At 41.4% G+C, this 19,262-nt stretch overlaps 1 protein-coding gene and 1 long non-coding RNA gene across 2 annotated transcripts in view; one reads left to right on the plus strand and one right to left on the minus strand.

Annotated features, from left to right (window-relative positions):
* Positions 1 to 17,421, plus strand: part of LOC118767897 — a 26,522-nt gene extending 9,101 nt beyond the window's left edge. The window contains exons 2-4 of the long non-coding RNA XR_005003806.1: positions 9,161 to 9,167; positions 12,633 to 12,637; positions 17,281 to 17,421. This is a non-coding gene — a long non-coding RNA (uncharacterized LOC118767897). The remainder of the gene's footprint in view (positions 1 to 9,160; positions 9,168 to 12,632; positions 12,638 to 17,280) is intronic.
* The window catches only part of LOC115224552 (serine-rich adhesin for platelets-like), a 77,163-nt gene that overhangs the window by 44,552 nt on the left and 13,349 nt on the right, over positions 1 to 19,262 (minus strand). The window lies entirely within an intron of this gene.

Here is a 19,262-nt window from a genome sequence, read left to right on the forward strand (position 1 = left end):
GCTGCGTGGTTAAGAAGTCTGCTTCTCAACCATGTAGTCTCAGGTTCAATTCCATTGTGCAGCACCATGGGTAGTTTATACCAGCTGACCGATCAAGATGACAACTTAGCCACCCAGCAAACAGAGACCAATATAAAAAAAAAATAGCAGACCAAAATACTGAGGTTGTTATGATTGAGGCAACTTCTTGCAGCATGGTTGCAGTCTAATGACAGAAAACAATAAAAAGTAAGTAGGTAGGTAGGTAGGTAGGTAAGTAGGTAGACAGGTAGGAAGATAGATGATGTCGAGAATAGTGTAGATGAAGAGGGTAGCAGAGAAGAGGAAAATAATTATTTCTAAATATAAAACTGGTTCCCAGCTTATCTTGACCATCTTGTTTGTGGCCCAGGGTAAGGGAGGAGGTTCTCAGAACATTCACCTCTATTGCCTCTCCCTCTTCTTCCTGATATGTTCATCTCTCTCTCTCTCTCCTCTCTCTCTCTCTCTTTCTCTTCTTTCCCACTATTTTTCTTGATATCGGGCCAATAATTTAAGATTAGCAACAGAGCTAACTTTAATCCAAACCACTTCATAAACACACACACATACACACACAGATGGACATATACTCTTTTACTCTTTTACTTGTTTCAGTCATTTGACTGCGGCCATGCTGGAGCACCGCATTTAGTCGAGTAAATCGACCCCAGGACTTACTCTTTGTAAGCCCAGTACTTTATTCTATCGGTCTCTTTTGCTGAACCGCTAAGTGACGGGGACGTAAACACACCAGCATCGGTTGTCAAGCAATGCTAGGGGGACAAACACAGACACACAAACACATACACACACATACATACATAGATATATATATATATATATACATATACGACAGGATTCTTTCAGTTTCCGTCTACCAAATCCACTCACAAGGCATTGGTCGGCCCGGGGCTATAGCAGAAGACACTTGCCCAAGATGCCACGCAGTGGGACTGAACCCGGAACCATGTGGTTGGTTAGCAAGCTACTTACCACACAGCCACTCCTGGGTGCACATACACATAAACATAAGCACATGTGTGCACACAAGAACACACAAAATAACACAAGCACACATACATATAAAGATATATACACACACACGCACACACATGCTGACACAGGCACATTTGCATACTCTTATGTATACACACATAAACACACACACACACACACACACATGTAAGAGCATCTTTATATACGTATTTCTTTACTACCCACAAGGGGCTAAACACAGAGGGGACAAACAAGGACAGACAAACGGATCAAGTCGATTACATCGACCCCAGTGCGAAACTGGTATTTAATTTATCGAGGCGGCGAGCTGGCAGAAACGTTAGCACGCCGGGCGAAATGCTTAGCGGTATTTTGTCTGCGTTACGTTGTGAGTTCAAATTCCGCCGAGGTCGACTTTGCCTTTCATCCTTTCGGGGTTGATCAATTAAGTACCAGTTACGCGCTGGGGTCGATGTAATCGACTTAATACCTATGTCTGTCCTTGTTTGTCCCCTCTGTGTTTAGCCCCTTGTGGGTAATAAAGAAATAGGTATTTAATTTATCGACCCCGAAAGGATGAAAGGCAAAGTCGACCTCGGCGGAATTTGAACTCAGGACCTTAGCAGCAGACGAAATACCGCGTAGAGCACCCTTATATACGAACTCAGTTACACATGCACACTGGCACACAAATACAAACATATATGTACATACGTACATATATGTACACACGCACCACACACACACACATGTATGAAATTACAAGCATCATGTATACATACATGCGGACACACAAATACAGACACACATACATGTAGAGACGAACAACATGCACATACACACAAGTACACACAAAATGTACACACACACAAAACACACACACACAAGCACATGCACAAGCATACACACTCATACAAGCACACACACACAAGGAATACACTCAAGTACACACATTCACATGAGCAACACACACACACACACACACTAACACACACATACACTCACACGAACACACACAAAAGCACACACACACACACACATGCACTCAAAATATACATACACACAAGCACACACACACGAGCATACACACAAAGAATACACTCGCAAGCACACAAGTACACTCGCAAGCACACGAGTACACACACACTCACACGAGTACACACACACTAACACACACATACACTCACACGAACACACACAAAAGCACACACACACACAAAACACACACACACACATGCATTCAAAATATACATACACACAAGCACACACACACGAGCACACACACAAAGAATACACTCGCAAGCACACAAGTACACTCGCAAGCACACAAGTACACACACACTCACACGAGTACACACACACTAACACACACATACACTCACACGAACACACACAAAAGCACACACACACACACACACACACACATGCATTCAAAATATACATACACACAAGCACACACACACGAGCACACACACAAAGAATACACTCGCAAGCACACGAGTACACACACACTCACACGAGTACACACACATACACTCACACGAACACACACACATACAAGCACACAAGCACACATACATAGACACAGGTGCAAACGCGTGTACACATACACCAAACTTACTGGCATTGTGGACAATGACGAAGCGATGGGTGCTAACTCAGGTAATTCATCATGAAATTCCAGAGGAGTAATTCATAGACAAAGACAACCACCACACCCCTCTCTCTCTTTCGGAGAGACACTGAGCACCTACACTCACACCTACACACACGGCAGTAACTTTCGCCTGCCGAATTCAATCACAAAGCTTCGGTCGACTCAGGCTATAGCAGAAGACACCTACCCAAAGTGCCACGCAGTGGGACTGAACCCGAAACCATGCAGCTAGGAAGCAAGCTCCCTAACCACACAGCCATGCCCGCGCCTATCATGTATATAACAGTATGCCTCCTCCCCCACACCACTACACATCCTCATCATCGTTTCACATCCGTTTTACTATGCTGGCATGGGTTGGACAGTTTGATAGCAACCGGTCAGCCAGGAGCTATTCAGACTCCCAACTGTCCGTTCTGGCATGGTTTCTACAGCTTAATATAGTGTAGAGAGACTCACCGTTGACTCACATGGTATATTAAGAATAGTGTGAGGAGTCATTGGTGACTCCCATGGTATATTAAGTATGTGGAGGCGCAATGGCTCAGTGGTTAGGGCAGCGGACTTGCGGTCATAGGATCGCGGTTTCGATTCCTAGACCAGACGTTGTGAGTGTTTATGGAGCGAAAACACCTAAAAGCTCCACAAGGCTCCGGCAGGGGATGGTGGTGATCCCTGCTGTACTCTTTCACCACAACTTTCTCTCACTCTTACTTTCTGTTTCTGTTGTACCTGTACTTCAAAGGGCCGGCCTTGTCACTCTCTTTGTCACGCTGAATCTCCCCGAGAACTACGTTAAGGGTACACGTGTCTGTGGAGTGCTCAGCCACTTACATGTTAATTTCACGAGCAGGCTGTTCCGTTGATCGGATCAACCGGAACCCTCGTCGTTGTAACCAACGGAGTGCTTCCATCCATATTAAGTATATAGTGTGAGAAGTCGCCAGTGACTCACATGATTATTGAGAACTAGCAGTATTGCCCGCGTTGCTCAGGTTTGTAAGGAAATAACTATATAAGCATTTTTAGAGAGTTACTTCCCTATAGATGCCAATTCAGGCTTTCTTAGCCATTTCTGTTTTTGGTGTCTTCAAGCCATGAAGTCGTTGTTTTAAAAGAACGCTGTCTCCTTGACAACGCTTTACGACTTGATTTCCTTTCACTCCTTCCCCACAGCTTCACGAGGGAGGGAAAGAAGGGGGAGAAGCAAACAGGTGCAGGTGTGACCATGGACGCCAACTCCGCCGCCATCGTACACACGAAAAATTATGCATTAAAATGGAATAAAAAATGATGTTAAATATTTTTAAAATCGTAGACTCACGTAGACGCGCGCTAATACTCAGACGGGCTCGATATGAATCCCGACTATAAGATAACCGAATTTGGTTAAAACTGCACCGCAAAATGTGGGAGTAGTTAGGAATCTAAATCGAAGGGGACAGACACTCACACAACTACAGTTTTATATATATATAGATATAGCGTGAGGAGTCATCACTGACTCCCATGGTATATTAAGAATATAGTGTGAGGCATCAACAGCAATTTCTATGGTGTAGGGAGTCACCAGTGACTCATATGTCAAGTAAAGGGTTAAATACTTAGAAAGGGACAAAGTATCTTCCCTTCTGTTGAAATCCTACTTCAAGATGGTGGTTGGTAAAAAGGACTTTTAATTGTGAAATCAGGGATCACCATGGCCTGTACGTTTATTTTATAACTTTGCAACCACTCAACTGGATGGTTGGTGTCCCTAATAGGGGTAATATAGGGGTCAGTATATTTAGTAATTTGATGGTGGGTGGGGGGGAGATTGTGTTTGTTGGGTTCAAGGAGGAAGGAAATAAATAAATTGTTGGGAGTCAACAAAAGAAATTTCTGTGAGGCAGAGAAAGAAGGAAAGAAAGGGAGAAGGAAGGAAAGAGAGAAGGAAGGAAAAAAGAAAAGAAAAAGTGGGAAAAAAAGAACAAAAGAAGGAAAATATAAAATTAGATGTAACAATAGTGAAGTGCAGGTGTGGTCATGTGGTAAAAAGCTTGCTTCCCAACCACATGGTTCCAGGTTCAGTCCCACTGCATGGTACCTTGGGCAAGTGTTTTTTTCTATAGCCTCAGGTCGACCAAAAGCCTTGTGCGTGGATCTGATAGGTGGAAACTGGAAAGAAGCCTGTCGTATATATATATATGTATGTATGTGTGTCTGTCTGTCTGTCTGTCCCCCAGCAATGCTTGACAACAGGTGTTAGTGTGGTTATATCCCTGTAATTTAGCAGTTCAACAAAAGAGATTGATAGAATAAGTAGCAGATTTTTTTTTTAAATGTCCTGGGGGTCGATACATTTGATTAATAATTCTTCAAGGCGGTGCCCCAGCATGGCCGTAGTCTGATGACTGAAACAAGGTTACAGGAAGATAATAAGAGCTAGGTGATCAATGAGGAAAGAAGATGAAACAGGAAGATCAACAACAACAACAACAATTATAATAAAATGAAAGGAAGAAGAAGAGGAAGTTGAGAATGTCTATAATTAAACAGCTGAGTTATATGCATGTTAGTGTGTGTGTGTGTGTGTGTGTGTGTGTGGCTATGTGTGTGAGTGTGTGTGACAGTGTGTGTGTCTGTGCATGGCAGTGTGTATGTGTTTGTGTGTGTGTGTGGCTGTGTGTGAGTGTGTGTGACAGTGTGTGTGTCTGTGCATGGCAGTGTGTGTGTGTGTGTGTGTGTGTGTGTGGCTGTGTGTGTCTGTGCATGGCAGTGTGTGTGTGTGTGGCTGTGCATGTATCTGTGTGTGTGTCTGTGTGTGGCAGTGTGTGTGTGTGTGAGTGTATGTGGCAGTGTGTGTGTCTGTGCTTGACAATGTGTGTGTGTGTGTGGCTGTGTGTGTATCTGTGTTAGCAGTGTGTGTGTCTGTGTGTGGCAGTGTGTGTGTGTGAGTGTGTGAGGCAGTGTGTGTGTCTGTACATGGTAGTGTGTGTGTCTGTGCGTGGAAGTGTGTGTGTGGGGGGGGTGTATGAGTGTGTGTATGTGGCAGTGTGTGTGTGTGTGAGTGTGTGTGTGTGTGAAGGGAAGGGAAAGTGTGCTATTGATGTCATTCACAACAACATTGATGTCATCAATCCGTCTTTTATATAACAGCAAAAGAAAGAAAGAAAGAGAGAGAGAGAGAGAGAGATGGGAGGAGGAAAGACCCTCCCACTCACACCTCCATACAATACCTTTGAAGATAAATGGAGGCATTCAGGTGTGGAGAAATAATACATACATTCAGAAACACACAACATACGTATATATACACAAATATATATATATATATATATATATATATATATATATATATATATATATATATCCACACCAACATTTTATATTATATATATTATATATATATATATATAACACACCACACACAAACATTTATATGTATATATATATATATATATATATATATATATATATATACACACATACACAAACATTTATATCTTCAACATCATCCTTTAACAACAGTCCTTCATGCATGCTTTGGTAGGACAGGAGTTGGCCAAGTAGAAAACTCCCTCAGGCTACTGTGTCTGCTTTGGCAGGGTTTTTAGGGCTGGCTGGCTGCCCTTCCTAATACCACCCACTCTGCAGAGTGGACCCGGTGCATTTTACATGACACTAGGACAGGCAAGGTTAGTTTTGGCAAAGTTTTTACAGCCGGATGCCCTTCCAAATGATGAGCATCATAGCCATGTGTTGAGGGAGATTCTTAGGGATTTGAATAAATATCACAACAAAAGCAAAGGTTGAAGAAAATATTAGCCATTCTTCATATTTCTTTCTAGGCGTAGGAGTGGCTGTGTGGTAAGTAGCTTGCTTACCAACCACATGGTTCCGGGTTCAGTCCCACTGCGTGGCACCTTGAGCAAGTGTCTTCTACTATAGCCTCGGGCCGACCAAAGCCTTGTGAGTGGATTTGGTAGATGGAAACTGAAAGAAGCCCGTTGTATATATGTATATATATATATATGTATGTGTATATGTTTGTGTCTGTGTTTGTCCCCCCAACATCGCTTGACAACCGATGCTGGTGTGTTTACATCCCCGTAACTTAGCGGTTCGGCAAAAGAGACCGATAGAATAAGTACTAGGCTTACAACGAATAAGTCCTGGGGTCGATTTGCTCGACTAAAAGTCGGTGCTCCAGCATGGCCACAGTCAAATGACTGAAACAAGTAAAAGAGTAAAAAGAGAGAGGGTAAGCATATAGGAAATAACAGTTGCTGCCCAATTGACTGGCAAAAGTTTTGTGCTGGTGCCATGTAAAAGCACCCAGGCCACGGCATCACATCCAAAGCTCATGGAACGGTGCCATGTGAAAAGCACTCATGTTGGTGTGCACATAAATGTGCCCGTGCTGGTGCCACATAAAAAAGTACCCAGCACACTTTGTAAAGTGGTTGGTACTAGAATGGGCACCCAGCCATAGAAACCAAGCTAAATCAAACTCGAGACTTGTCAGCTCTGGTCAAACCACTCAAGCCAATGCCAGAATGGACCAAGGGTGTTAAATGATGACGATCATCATCATCATCGTTTAACGTCCGCTTTCCATGCTAGCATGGGTTGGAAGGTTCAACTGGGGTCTGGGGAGCCCGAAGGCTGCACCAGGCCAGTCAGATCTGGCAGTGTTTCTACAGCTGGATGCCCTTCCTAACGCCAACCACTCCGAGAGTGTAGTGGGTGATTTATGTGCCACCGACACAGGTGCCAGCCGAGGCTGGCAGACGGCCACGCTCGGATGGTGTTTTTTATGTGCCACCGACAAGGTGCCAGACGAGGCTGGCAGACGGCCACGCTCGGATGGGTTTTTTATGTGCCACCGACACAGGTGCCAGACGAGGCTGGCAGACGGCCACGCTCGGATGGTATGATATATTATTACCAGCATGTCAAATGTTTAATGTCTGTTTTCCACACTTTTCTAAAACATTTTTGAAACTTGAATATGAAAACAGGGCAGCCAAAAGGTGCCAACTGATCTGACAATATGAAAAGAAATTAGATGCAGGAGTGGCTGTGTGGTAAGTAGTTTGCTTACAAACTGCATGGTTCTGGGTTCAGTTCCACTGCGTGGCACCTTGGACAAGTGTCTTCTACTATAGCCTCGGGCCGGCCAAAGCTTTGCGAGTGGATTTGGTAGACGAAAACTGAAAGACGCCCATCGTATATATGTATATATATATGTGTTTGTGTGTGTATATGTTTGTGTGTCTGTTTGTCCCTCCAACATCACTTGACAACCGATGCTGGTGTGTTTATGTCCCCGTAAGTTAGGGGTTCGGCAAAAGTAACTGATAGAACAAGTACTAGGCTTACAAAAAGTCCTGGGGTCGATTTGCTAGACTAAAGGCGGTGCTCCAGCAAGGCCACAGTCAAATGACTGAAACAAGTAAAAGAGTACACATTTTGTGATGTCAGTTGTCTAACTATTGATAACAATGCAATTTATGTATTACACATTTTTTTTTCTCTTATTTTTTTTCTCTTACTTGTTTCAGTCATTTGACTGTGGCCATGCTGGAGCACCACCTTTAGTCGAGCAAATCGACCCCAGGACTTATTCTTTGTAAGCCTAATACTTATTCTATCGGTCTCTTTTGCCGAACCGCTAAGTTACGGGGACGTAAACACACCAGCATCGGTTGTCAAGCGATGTTAGGGGGGCGGGCGGAACAATCAGACACACAAACACACACACATATATATACATATACATATATACGACGGGCTTCTTTCAGTTTCCGTCTACCAAATCCACTCACAAGGCTTTGGTCGGCCCGAGGCTATAGAAAAAGACACTTGCCCAAGGTGCCACACATACTTGTGCATTACATATTAATGTAATATTACACGTTTTTTTTTTCATGTCTGTGTCTGCCTTAACATGTATATAATACATCCTGCATGTGTACATGTGTGCTTGCACGTGTGTGTGTGTGTGTGTGTCCACATTTGCAAATGCCTAAACGTTTTTTTTTTTGTGTTGGTACATAAAAGATGTGGGACACAAATACACATACATTCAGAAAAGTTATCTACAAACACACACACGTGTGTGTGTGTATTATATATATATAATATATATATATATATATATATTATTAGTGAATTGAAGAAATGGAGCTGAACGAAGATGAATAGAAATCGTTTTTATTTCTGTTCAATCTTCGTTCAGCTCCATTTCTTCAATTCACTAATAATATTAAAATTCAATTATCCGCACCAACGCACGGTTGCAACACCATATGGTTGTACCTCCAACCGTGCTGTCTGCTGCTGTGATTTTTGCTACCAAGGTATCGGTTAAACTTTTGATTAATCTGCTACAAGATTATTCATCTTTCTATTTCACATAATATATATATATACACACACACACATATACATACACACACATACATACACACAAATATATATACACACACATATATATATAAGTATATATGTTTATACACATAATAGTATTTTTCATTGTGTTTATCTTAATCTGCTGTATGTGTGTGTGTATCTCTGTGGTGTGTAGTATATTATATATATAAATATATTATATATATATATAAATATATATATATATATATATATATAGAGAGAGAGAGAGAGAGAGAGAGAGAGAGAGAGAGATACACAAAGACACAGTAGATTAATGTAAACACAAAGAAAATTGTGTGTATATATACATACATACATGCATGTGTGCATATGTATATGGGTATAAATAAATATATACATATATATATATATGTATATATAAACGGGGTGTGTACAATGAATGTGAACATTGGCCTATGTATATAATAAACAACCTGAAAATTCTTTATTGCAAATGACAAAAAGAAATACAAACTCAGGTGTTTGGGAGCTGGGAGGGGAGTAATGGCAAGTGGACAAGAGGACAGAGGAGACAGGTAGGGCGAGAAAGGAGTGGCCGGCTGTTAGAAGTGTCACCCATTGTTTGTTGTACATAATGACATCACGAAATGTCCTAGGTGCGCCTTCTGCATGGAAGTGAAATGGAGAATGTATTCATGGCTCAGTTACCATACATCAAGAGGGTGAATTAAAAATCATTTTTAACCAAATTAAATTACATCTGTAATGAGAAATCATTAACACCATAGGAACAGGCATAGCTGTGTGGTTAAGAAGCTTGCCTCCAAATCATGAGGTCTTGGGTTCAGTCCCACTGTGTGGCACCTTGAACAAGTGTCTCCTACTATAGCCTTGGGGCTGATCAAAGCTTTGTGTGTGGATTTGGTAGACAGAAACTGAAAGACCATTGTTTGTTTGTTTATTTGAAAGTACGTACGTATGTATGTACGTATGTATGTACGTATGTATGTACGTACGTATGTATGTATGTACGTACGTATGTATATATCTATCTATCTGTCAATACATACAAACACATGGTTGTGTGGTAAGGAGTTTGCTTTCAACCATATGGTTCTGAGTTCAGTCCCAGGCTGACCAAAGCCTGGTGAGTGGATCTGGTAGATGCGAGTTTAAGTCCATTCACTTTGGCCAGTCAGATTACTGAATCTTGCCCATCTTTCAAGAAAGAAACCAGTTGTATAAGTTTGGGTGTGTGTGTGTATTCATATATATATATATATATATATATATATATATAGGTAGATAGATAGATAGATACATGGTACGTTGGTGTAAATGGGAGTACACTTGTCACAAAAACAGGTGTGTGTGCTTGAGTCCCACAGTATGGAAAACCCACATCTTTAAGATGGTGCTCCAGCATGGCTGCAGTCAGATGATTGAAACAAGTAAAAGAGTATATATATATATATATATTTATGTGTCTGTACTTATCACCCCCCCCCACTGCTTGACAACTGGTGTTGATGTGTTTACATCCCCATAACTTAGCGGTTCAGCAAAAGACACTGACAGAATAAGCATCAGGCTTAAAAAGAAAATAAGTACTAGGATTGATTAGTTTGACTAAACAGCTGAAAAAATTCAAATTTTAAAAGAACTCCAAAAATTTATAACTTTGTAGTTTGGCAAAAGAGACCAATAGCGTAAGTACAAGACTTTTAAAAAATGGAAATTGCAGCTGTGATACCAGTGCCATTGGCACGTAAGAGGACCATCCGAACGTGGCTGTTGCCAGTGCCGCCCCGACTGGCCTCGTGCCGGTGTTACGTAAAAAGCACCATCCGTTCGTTGCTGTTGCCAGCCTCGCCTGGCCCCCGTGCCAGTGGCACGTAAAAAGCACCATCCGATCGTGGCCGTTTGCCAGCCTCGTCTGGCACCTGTGCCAGTGGCACATAAAAAGCACCCACTACACTCACGGAGTAGTTGGCGTTAAGAAGCACATCCAGCCGTAGAAACATTGCCAGATCAGACTGGGCCTGGTGCAGCTTTCTGGCTTCCCAGACCCAAGTTGAACCATCCAACCCATGCTAGCATGGAAAGCGGACGCTAAACGATGATGATGATGATGATGAAGTACCGGAGTTGATTTGTTTGACTAAACCCTAACCCTTTAAGGCGGTGCCCCAGTATGACTGTAGTCCAGTGAGCGAAACAAGTAAAAGAAAAGTAAAAAAAAATAAGATCAATGAAAATTACTCTGAAAAGGGTAAAGGGAGATAATTTCCATGTTTTCATTGGTGTCTTAGTGGTAAGTGGGTATCTTGGCAGTTTTGTGGGTGAAAGCATAAGTGGACATCAGCATAGAACATTTTGCTCAGGATTCAAGCTTGCCCAAGGCCTAACTAAAACTGGGGTCATGCATGGCTGTGTGGTTAAGAGGATTTCTTTGCAATCAAATGGCTTTGGGTCCAGTCCTGTTGCACAGTACCTTGGGCAAGGTGTGTTTTTTTTTTTTACTCTGGTCCTGGGCAGATTACTGGGGCCCAGTTCACACTGCTTGTCAACCAGTGTTGGTTTGTTTACATCACTATAACTTAGCAGTTCAGCAAAAGAAACCAATAGAATAAATGCTAGACTTAAAAAAAAGAAAACGTGTCCTGGAGTCATTTTGTTCAACTAAACCCCCTTTTAGGTGGTGCCCCAGTATGGCCACAGACCAATGACTGAAATGAGCAAAATATGTAACAGATGGTGTGATGGTGGTGGGAATGAGTCCGATCTGTAGTTGCTATGGTGACAACTCCATCCTGATATGATTTGGTCCGAGGTGGTAGTAATTGATAGCTTGTTACCTAGGCAACCTAATCACTTGCGCAGGCGGGTGCTATGAAAGCAATCAGCGAAAGCCCAACTAAGAGCAAAATGGGATAATTTCAGGGAGCTGTCAAGCTCTCCCAGCAACAAGGGGATTCTGTTGTCGGACAAAGGGTAGACTGTGTGGTCCTTGTGTATGAAATGTGATGCTGCTACAATTAGGAAATGTGAGCAGTAAACACAAGGGAGGTATGAAAGTGAAAGTAGAATGAAACAAGCATGCTCTGTTGTATATGTATGAAGGTACAAATGAGCTGAGATACAAACACTATGTACATCTCTCTCTCTCACTCTCTATGGATATATAAGTAATTTTATTGTGTCTGGGGACTGTCATTCTCCTTTGGTGTCTTATTATTTATCACAATCACAATAATAGTTGACTATTGAAAAGGCTGCAAGCCGCAAGGAAAATTTTAGAAAATTTTAGGTGCAGGAGTGGCTGTGTAGTAAGTAGCTTGCTTACCAACCACATGGTTCTGGGATCGGTCCCACTGCATGGCACCTCGGGCAAGTGTCTTCTACTATAGCTTCGGGCTGACCAAAGCCTTGTGAGTAGATTTGGTAGACAGAAACTGAAAAAAGCCCATCGTATATATGTATATATGTGTGTGTGTTTGTCCCCCCAGCATCACTTGACAACCGATGCTGGTGAGTTTATGTCCCTGTAACTTAGCGGTTCAGCAAAAGAGACTGATAGAATAAGTACTAGGTTTACAAAGAATAAGTCCTGGGGTCGATTTGCCCAACTAAAGGTGGTGCTCCAGCATGGCCACAGTCAAATGACTGAAACAAGTAAAAAAGAGCAAATGAGTGGAAATTGAACTGATGAGAGTGTTAAATAATAAGGCACTAAAAGAGAATGACTCTCCCCCAGACACAATAAAATATGCATCAACACACGAATTCTCACAAAGAATCCTGCAGACCAAATGAGAAAATAGATATGTATATATATATATTATATATATATATATATATATTTCTTTACTACCCACAAGGGGCTAAACACAGAGAGGACAAACAAATGGATTAAGTGATTACATTGACCCCAGTGCATAACTGGTACTTAATTTATCAACCCCGAAAGATATATATATGTAAAATAATATGTGACAATTATTCGGTAGCCAAGATAAAACTCTGAGTTTCCATCTCGGCATCCGAAACTCAGAGTTTTATCTTGCTACCGAATAATTGTCACATATCATTTTACAGATAAATTTCCTCTATTTACATAATATTGAGGTCTCTTTCTTTCTTTTGTTATCTTACCGTTTTTACCAATATATATATATATATATAGCAAAATAAAGATTCAGATAGAATTGGGTACTTGAAAAGATATGCACCTAATTAGGGTTGGATAAACCTGTGCATACCGGCAATGGTTGATAAGTATCAAATAAAATATTACGGTTGAGTACACAGGAGACCAACCATATGAGTATTTAGGCCTATAAGCTGGTGCAAAGCATGTTTTACGTTCATTGTTAGCTTCAACAGGCTTCAGCCAAGTCCTTGCCATACTCTTGGGATATTCTTTTGTTTGTATAATTACATTTCATCTGATGATTACAGTCTTTTGTAACAAAGTAATGTTCGCACTCTTCTATTAAAAATGCATAGAAATAGCTGTAATGAGGCTGACAGTTATCCATCATCTGTAATTATTCATTTGATTATATATATATACACACACACAACTATATATAATATATATACCTATATATATATTACACCTACCAACATATATATACACAAATAACATACATATATATACACACACATGTATATACATACATACACACATATACATACGTACATATATATATGTACACATACATATTTACATATAATTCTTTTACTCTTTACATGTTTCGTCATTTGACTGCGGCATGTTGGAGCACCGACCTTTATCGAGCAAATCGACCCCGGGACTCATTCTTTGTGAGCCCAGTACTTATCTATCGTTTTTTTGCCGAACCGCTAAGGGACGGACGTAAAACACACCAGCATCGGTTGTCAAAGCAATGCTAAGGGGTACAAACAACAGACACACAAACACATACACATACATACAATACATATATATACATATATACGACAGGCTCTTTCAGTTTCTGTCGACCAAATCCCACTCCACAAGGCATTGGTCGGCTGGGGGATAAGCAGATGACACTTGCCCAAGATGCCACGCCGTGGGACTGACCCGGAACCATGTGGTTGCGTTAGCAAGCTACTTACACACAGCCACTCCTGTGGCGGTTGTGATTATCTACACACAATACATATATACATATGTACATATATATACAGACATATTTACATTATATCAATAAATACACACGAATATATAAATATATATATAGCTTCACACAAATACACAAGTATATATAAAGCCCATCGTGTATGTCCGAAGTCAGGACGCCATGATAGATCGTTAGCTCCCACACGCATTTTTTTCCCGCCTTTTTTCTCTCCTTGTTTTTTTCTGTCTATCTTTCTGTCGAAGAGCATAGGCTCGAAACGCAAAAGACTTGTTCTATTTCTATTCTTGAGAGCTATACTAATACCTTTGTTTGTTTGTACTCCACCTGCCTTCGTCTTTTGTTTATTTTCGTAAACTTTCCCATTATATATATATATATCTGTGTGTGTGTGTTTTTGTGTCTGTATTCGCCCCCACCACCACTGCTTGACAACCAGTGCTGGTGTTTATGTCCCTGTAACTTAGTGGTTCAGCTAAAGAGACCGATTAAATTAGTACTGGGCTTATAAATAGTTAGCACTGGTCAATGCATACAACTAAAGATTCAAGGCGATGCCCCAGCATGACCACAGTCTAATGACTAAAACAAGTAAAACATAAAAGATATATATATAGGCGCAGGTGTGGCTGTGTGGTAAGTAGCTTGCTAACCAACCACATGGTTCCGGGTTCAGTCCCACTGCGTAGCATCTTGGGCAAGTGTCTTCTGCTATAGCCCCGGGCCGACCAATGCCTTGTGAGTGGATTTGGTAGACGGAAACTGAAAGAAGCCTGTCGTATATATATATATATATATATGTGTGTGTCTGTGTTTGTCTCCCTAGCATCGCTTGACAACCGATGCTGGTGTGTTTACGTCCCCGTCACATAGCGGTTCGGCAAAAAAGAGACCGATAGAATAAGTACTGGGCTTACAAAAAATAAGTCCCGGGGTCGAGTTGCTCGATTAAAGGCGGTGCTCCAGCATGGCCGCAGTCAAATGACTGAAACAAGTAAAAGAGAAAGAGAGAATATAATATATATATATATGTATGTGTGTGTGTGTATAACGGGCTTCTTTCAGTTTCCATCAACAAAATATACTCACAAGGCTTTGGTTGGCCTTGGGGCTACAATAAAAGACATTTGCCAGGCAGTGGGACTGAACCTGGAGCCATGTGGTTGGGAAGCAAACTTCTCGTAACATAGCCATATCTGGTCACTTAGTGTCCGGGGGGGGGGTAATGAGTGGAAGTGGATGGTGTCAGGTAGTGCAAACGTGCAGAGAATATGGCACGTGGCCTTCATTCACATCCGTGTCTCCTCATTTCCCATTCTTGGCAGACAAGAATATTTTGAAGTGAGAGAGAACTTGTTTTATCTATCTTTCATGTTCACGCCACCGCCACCACCACCACCACCACCATTACCAACATCATCACTACCATCACCACCACCATTATCAGTACAATCGGTGGTAAAACCACCATCATACTACCACTATCATCACTGTCACCACAGAACCACCACTATCACCACTACTGCCGCCACAACCACCACCACCACTGCCATCATTGCCACTATCACCACTACCACCATTACCACCACCACTGTTGTCACCACTATCATCATACCACCATAACCACCACCACCACTGTCATCACTGTCACCACTATCACCAGCAGAACCACCACCACTGCCATCATTGCCACTATCACCACTACCACCATTACCACCACCACAACCACTGTTGTCACCACCACGATTACCACCATAACCACAACCACCACCACTGTCATCACTATCACCAGCAGAACCACCACCACCACTACAGCTATCATTGCCACTATCACCACTACCACCACCACCACCATTACCGTCACCACCATCATTGCCGCCATGTCAAATGACTCATGCCTTTTGCACACACACACACACACACACTGACATAAACACCCACATAACAATACAACAAGGCATTCATGAGACTTTCAATCCATATAAACCAATGAGAGAGAGACAAACAGACAGACGGGCGAACCCTATTCAGTGGTTCGTAACTGGGGCCCGAATGACCCTTGCTGGTTCGTGTAAGATTTTGTTGTTGAAGTCTATGTGCAATAAAGTGGTTATACTCCAATGCTCAAAAATACCTGAACAATTCTTTATATAATTCCGAATAATGTTTGATTATAAAAAAAAAAGGCGGCAAGCTGGTAGAATCATTAGCACGTGGGGCATAATACTTAGCGGCGTTTTGACTGCTTTTACATTCTGAGTTCAAATCCCGCCGAGGTCGACTTTACTTTTCATCCTCGTGGGGTGGTGGGGGTGGAGGCAATAAAATATGTACCAGTTACGCACTGGGGTCGATACAATCAATCAGTCCCATCCTCCAAATTTCAAGCCTTGTAACCTATATTGTACAAAATCGGAGAAAATGATGAGTGTATAAAATCATAAATGACGAAGAAATAGTTTTATGAAATTCTAATACCATGACAAATTGCTATGAGACAATTTGTCATGGTAACAGAATTTTCTTATTGTTAAATAAAATTTCATAAAACTATTTCTTCGTCATTTATGACTTTGTATACTCATTATTTTTTCTTATACACATACGTGTATATATATATATATATATATATATATATATATAAAAGGTATTGGTATCTAGAAGACACAAAGAGTAGTAGGTAATGCTAAGTAAGTGCTAAGGACAGACCATAGTTAAACGCTTGGTTCGATAGTGATACAAATGAGGAGTTTAATTGGGTCATGTATTAGCATGCATAGAATATATATATATGTATATATATATCCATGGCTGTTGCCAGCCTTGCCTGGCCTCCGTGCCGGTGGCACGTAAAAAGCACCATCTGATTGTGGCCGTTTGCCAGCCTTATCTGGCACGTAAAAAGCACCCACTACACTCTCGGGGTGGTTGGCATTAGGAAGGGCATCCAACTGTAGAAACATTGCGAAATCAGACTGGGCCTGGTGCAGCCTTCTGGCTTCCCAGACCCCAGTTGAACCGTCCAACCCGTGCTAGCATGGAAAGCGGACGCTAAACAATGATGATGATGATTGATAGAAATGGTAAGACAACAAAAGAATGAAAGAGCCCTTGATATTGTGTAAATAGAGGAACTTATCTGTAAACATGATATGTGATAATTATTCGGTAACCATGATAAAACACAGAGTTTCAGATGTTGATGGTTGGATAACTGAAGAGATGGCAGCATGGGTTTCCGCCCCGACATCCAAAACTCGGAGTTTTATCATGGCTACTGAATAATTGTCACATTATGTTTACAGATATATATATATAAATACAGTGTACATTTAAACACATAAGAGGTATCCATTACAGGACTCCTTGCACGCTAGAGAGAACAGTTAAATTCCAAACCACTATAAGGGATAAAATTTCGAAGGGAATGAAAAATAAAAACATTTACCATCTAACTCCTGGACCAATGGTTTCAGACTTTTTTTTAGCAAATAAAATAATTTGCTAGGCGAAGTCTTCATCAGCAGGTACACCTTAGATTAAATATATATACACGAGGCAATCCAGTATATGCCCCGTGCTTATACATTCTAATTTTTCAAATCTACCACGCAAGATGGTAAATGTTTTTATTTTTCATTCCCTTCGAAATTTTATCCCTAATAGTGGTTTGGAATTTCACTGTTCTCTCTAGCATGCAAGGAGTCCGGTGATGGATGCCTCTTATGTATTTAAATGTACACTGTATTTATATGAATAATATATAGTCTATTGACTAAATTTTTACACGCTAGGCCACTGGTAATGGAAATTTATATATATTAATATTATATATATATATTATATATATATATTATATATATATGTATTAGACAAAAACAGATAAAAAAGCCAATGCTGTGAGGAGTTTTCAGGACATTCATAAGGAAAGAAATATAATCTTACAGCTGTTTCTGGGATATTATGGATATCCCTTCATCAGAGACGATGTAAGATTGCTGAATAGAGGTAAACAGTTGTAAGACTATATCTCTTTCCTTATAAATGTCCTGAAAACTCACAGCCTTGGCTTTGTTATCTATTTTTGTCGTATATATATATACATACATATACATGGCTCAGTGGTTAGAGCGTCGAGCTTACGATCGTGAGGTTGTGAGCTCGAATCCCGGACCAGGCTGCGTGTTGTGTTCTCAAGCAAGGCACTTTATTTCACGTTGCTCCAGTTCACTCAGCTGTAGAAATGAGGTGCGACGTCACTGGTGCCAAGCTGTATCGACCTTTGTCTTTCCCTTGGATAAACACTCGTGACGTGGAGAGGGGAGGCTGGTATGCATGGGCGACTGCTGGCCTTCCATAAACAACCTTGCCCGGACTTGTGTCTAGGAGGGTAACTTTCTAGGTGCAATCCCATGGTCATTCATGACAGAAGGGGGTCTTTACCCTTTACATATATATATATATATATATATATATAGACACAGGGATGGCTTTGAGGTGAGAAGTTTGCTTTCCAAGAACAATGGCTTAGTTCAGTCCCACTGTGTGGCATCTCAGGGAAATTGCCTTTTGCTACAGCCCTGGGCTGACCAAAGCCTTGTGAGTGGATTTGGTAGATGGAAACTAAAAAGAAGCCTGTTGTAAATGTGTGTATGTGAGTGTTTCCTAGTGTGTGTGTGTATGTTTCCTAGCTTGATATGGGATAGTCGTAAACAAGTGGCACCGCCACACAAGCATTTCCAATATTCTGCAAAAACACATTTCACAACAAGGTGAAGGGGAGAGGAGAAATACTAGCTTGCTTTGAAAGCAGTTGAGGGTTGGAGATAGGAAAGGCACCCAGCCATAGAAAATCTGCTTCAGAAAACTACATCTGACCCATGAAGGCATGGAAAAGTGTGAGGCGCAGGAGTGGCTGTGTGGTAAGTAGCTTGTCTACCAACCACATGGCTCCGGGTTCAGTCCCACTGCGTGGCACCTCGGGCAAGTGTCTTCTACTATAGCCTCGGGCAGACCAAAGCCTTGTGAGTGGATTTGGTAGACGGAAACTGAAAGAAGCC

This window comes from Octopus sinensis, linkage group LG25, assembly GCF_006345805.1.
Source record: "Octopus sinensis linkage group LG25, ASM634580v1, whole genome shotgun sequence".
NCBI lineage: Eukaryota > Metazoa > Mollusca > Cephalopoda > Octopoda > Octopodidae > Octopus > Octopus sinensis.